Below are 4,722 nucleotides of genomic sequence, written 5' to 3' on the forward strand. Positions count from 1 at the left end.
GTGCGTATAAAGCATTATTACTCTTATATGAAAAATTAGGATGATTCTTCCAGTTCGAGTTATAGGTATGCGAGTAGGGATTTCCTTGAGCATAATTCACTTGCTCTGCTTGGATTCCGGTTAGGAGTTGACAATCAGCAGGGGTGTGACCTTGGATTCCACAGACTTCGCAATTCTGAGTTGCGGCAACCACGGTGGTTGGAGGTGATACATTCAAACTTTCAATTTTCTGGGCCAGGGCTTCCACTTTTGCATTAACATGATCAAGGCTACTTATCTTGTACATGCCACTTTTCGTTTGAGGTTTCTCTACTATTGCTCGGTCGCTTCCCCACTGATAATGGTTTTGGGCCATGCTTTCGATAAGTTGGTAAGCATCGGCATAAGGTTTATCCATAAGTGCACCACCTGCTGCGGCGTCTATTGTTAACCTTGTGTTGTACAAGAGACCATTATAGAAGGTATGAATCACTAACCAGTCCTCTAAACCATGGTGTGGACAAAGTCTCATCATGTCTTTGTATCTTTCCCATGCTTCGAAAAAAGACTCGTTTTCTTTCTGTTTAAATCCATTTATCTGGGCTCTCAACATAGCTGTTTTGCTTGGAGGAAAATATCGGGAAAGAAAGACTTTCTTCAACTCGTTCCATGTGGTGACTGAGTTGGAAGGAAGAGACTGAAGCCATCTTCTAGCTTTATCTCTTAACGAGAAAGGAAAAAGGCGAAGTCGAATTGCCTTTGAAGTGACACCATTAGCTTTTACAGTATCAGCGTATTGGACAAATACGGATAAATGAAGGTTTGGATCCTCGGTAGGATTTCCAGAGAATTGATTCTGTTGCACTGCCTGCAACAAAGAAGGTTTAAGTTCGAAGTTGTTTGCTTCGATTGCGGGTGGAGCAATACTCGAATGCGGATCATCTTGCGATGGAGCGGCGTAATCTCGAAGAGCACGAGCTGGTTCTGTCATCTCGGGTATTGGTGAAGGAAGAAGATTTTTGAGGTCAGGCACTTCGATTGGAGGGAGATTGTTTGCAGCACGATATTCCCGAATTCGTCGTAAGACTCAGAGATATAGTTCGATGTCGTTGATTCGTAAATAAAACGGCTCGCCTTGTGAGCGAGTGTGTGGCATACAAATCAACGAAAGAAGAAGAAATAGAAATTGCCTTAGTCTCTACAGCGTAACAGAAGAGTTACGATATCGACTAAATAAGTCCCCGGCAACGGCGCCAAAAACTTGATCGCGACTTTATGAGTCGAATTTGGGGTACAAACTGCAAGTGCACAGTTCTATCACGTAGTTTTAAAAGATATCGATCCCACAGGGACTTATGAATCGATATACCGTTTTCTAAGGTTACTTCGTAAAGCTAAGGCGGATGATACTTTGATTGTTTGGGGGACAAGTTAAAACTAAAACTAGATCTAAATTAAATATCAATTAAACGGATATCGGTATGTAGTTCGTCGTAATTAGGGAATCAAATCTTCGTTGGTTTCTTGGTTTTAAAATAAATCTTTTCAGTAGACACTATTGATTAAAAGCCTTTTCTCAAACTCTCGCTCTGTTGAATAGACTATGACTTTATATTAACGTAGCTGTCACTTATTAGTTAAGTCCAAAATCACTTTTTGAAAACAATAGAATCTATAGAAACTCTTTTTAAGAAAACACTAATCGTTTAAACATCCTTATCTCAAACTCTCGCTCTGTTGACTTAGATTATATAATTAAACTTAAATGCTTAACTCTCGTCCTCACATTTAACCTTTAAAAATACTTTTTGAAAAAGATTAGAATTTAATTAATTCTAAAAATTGCTTTCGCCCTGATTTAGAATTAATGTCCAATTTACAATGTCCAGTTAAAAACTCAAACTCTCGTTCTATTGATTTTAACTTCATTATGTCTTTTACTCTCGTACAAAAACCTTGGTATTAAACCTGTAAATTGAGACCATAAAAAGAGTGATTTTACTTTTAAACGTAATTAAGCCAACTTAGTTTTGATTCCTTCATTCCGCTTACTTTACATACCGATACCTAAACAAATTAGCCAGACATGCTAAATAGATCTAAAAAATCATCATGCTTAAATAGAAACATCTCAGGCAAATAATGTAAATAAACAATAAAGCAGGGCATATATAAATTCAAACAATAATTAAAGAACCTGAGTAATTAATAGCAGTCTTGAACACTCCACCACAGACCGGTTGGATTTGTTCTTGAATTCTTCAATCAGACAGTAAAATAAAGGCGAAGGAATAAAATACTATGATCTAACATAAGGTTAGATCCAGTAAAAGATACACAATAGTCTCCGATGTAGAAACTATTGTGTGAAAAATTAATTTAGTGCTTAAGAGATTGACTGGAAAAAGAAATAAAAATTGTAAGTAAAAGTAGGAAGTTGCAGAAAAGAAACAATGCTGTAAAATATGCTTGCACGGCGGAAAGAGACGGGGCTTCAGGGTTGGCTAAAAGCAACTATTTATATTAGTATGCTTTGTAACGGTTTCCAAAAGTCCTTTCCGTAATATGGTCTTCACGTTCCAAGGGTCAAGCGTAACAATAGGCTTCAACGTGCCTCTGTTGCGCTTCTGGAGCCTAAAATATAGGAGAGGGGTGTGACGGGCGTCACACTATGTGTTACGCTCGTAACACAAGGTAGTAAGGCGTGACGCTCGTCACAGCTTGTGTGGCGCTCGTCACACTTCAGCGCCCCTGGCTTGTGATTGTGGGCTGGGCTTTTGTAGATTTTGCTTTTCATTATCTTTTTGCACCCCTTTTCTTCCTTTTTCACTTATGCTTCAAATAAATTACCTGAGACAAATAAAGGGAAAAATACCATGTAATATCGAATAAAATGAAATAAATCGAAACAAATAATAATATAATTTAATTAAATCGAGTCCAAAAATGTGATATTATTTCATGTTATCAAAAACGTGAATTACTAAATAAATACTATTTATAAATAATGAATAAATGGAACATGAGTCACTAAATTATAAAAAATAGTTATTATAATTTAATGAGCTTTAACAAATAAAATTAATTTAAAATTTTAATTATACAATTAAAATTCAAATATATTTTTATTTATCATTAAATTAAAACTATTTTATTTATATATATAAAATTTATTTATATCATACAGATAACCAAAATTATTATTATTTTTTATATCTGTATCACATAAAAAATAAATTAAAATTTATAATTTATATGAGAATGTATGCTAATGAATGAATGCAAATGTGAAATGAATGTCATGCATGGATCACTTTATCATAAAAATTAACAGGCAAATTTTGGGGTATGACAGCTGCCCCTGTTCAATATTCTTAAACCGAGAGAATTAGAATGGTATGTACGCCATTCGTGATCTGGAGGTGGAAGAATATTGAACACTTAGAATGCCCCAAAAATTTGCATTTGTTAATTAAAAGATAGTCTTAATGGAGATGGGCTTAGAGATGCCATCCAGAAAGTTTGATGATGAGAGCTTCAGAGTGCATTGTACATTAGACCATATCTGAAGACATGGGTGTCACAATGGGTCGTACGCTAGACCGTATAATGAGTCATCCATTAGGTGATATTAGGGTGAGCTGAACCTGATGAGATAAGGATCAGAATGGGTCATACGCTAGACCGTATCTGAGTAGCAGAGTGAGCCGTCCGTTACGCTGTATCTGGAGAAATAAAGATCAGAATGGATCGTACGCTAGATCGTATCTGAGTAGTAGAATGAGCCGTCCGTTATGCTGTATCGGGTGATAAAAAGTAGTCGTACGTTAGACTACATTTCAGAATGTGCCGTACGCTAGGTAGTATCTGATGAGAAGATCCAGACTGGGTCGTACACTAGACCGTATCTGAGTTGCAGAATGAGCCATCCATTAGGCTGTATCTGAGGATAAAAAATCAGAATGGATCATACGCTAGATCGTATCTGAGTAGCAGAATGAGCCGTCCATTAGGCTGTATCTGATGATAAAAAGGGGTAGTCATACGCTAGACTACATTTCAGAATGTACTGTACGCTAGGTAGTATCTGAGGGGATGAATATCCAAATGGGTCGTACGCTAGACCATATTGGAACAGTTGAAGGAACCATACGTTAGGCTGAATCAGAATGAGCCGTACGTTAGGCTATATATGATAATATTTGTATATGTTGTATTTGCAATAAATATCTGGGATGGGCTTAAAGATGCCATCATTAGGAGGATATCAGAATGCTTGTCAGAATGAATATTCATATGGATTATATCTGAAAGATGTATCTGACTCTTGAATGTGATCGATAAAGATATCCGTCTGAATGAATCTTTATTTTGACTGTATCAGGAGGATAATTAACTTGGAAAAAAAAGAGTTAGCCTCATGCCATGTCATGATGCATGAGATGTTTTATGCTCTTGAAAAAAAATGCGAACATTGCATGCATGTATATGCTGTGAAGTGATGCATGAATGAATTATGCGTCTGAATTTTTTTGCCATGGGAAAATAAATCCCGATATTCTGATTGGAGATATTTGTATTGATGACCCTTTCTTAGCTGGGGATATTTGATTTCTGTCTGATGGTAGAAATATTCAATAGAACCTGACTGGGGATAAAAGAGATGACCAGTCTGTCTAGTAGTGCCAATTTCTTCTGGGAATAACTGGTTTTGCTGGGGAATAGGATTTGTAACCAAATTTG

At 36.4% G+C, this 4,722-nt stretch overlaps 1 non-coding gene across 1 annotated transcript; it reads left to right on the top strand.

Moving 5' to 3' along the window:
• The first annotated feature begins 485 nt into the window (after positions 1 to 485).
• Positions 486 to 592, top strand: LOC127115982 (small nucleolar RNA R71). Its single transcript, XR_007800976.1, has one exon. It is a non-coding gene; the product is annotated as a small nucleolar RNA R71 (small nucleolar RNA).
• The last annotated feature ends 4,130 nt before the right edge of the window (positions 593 to 4,722 follow it).

Source organism: Lathyrus oleraceus, chromosome 1, assembly GCF_024323335.1.
Source record: "Lathyrus oleraceus cultivar Zhongwan6 chromosome 1, CAAS_Psat_ZW6_1.0, whole genome shotgun sequence".
Taxonomy (NCBI): Eukaryota; Viridiplantae; Streptophyta; class Magnoliopsida; order Fabales; family Fabaceae; genus Lathyrus; species Lathyrus oleraceus.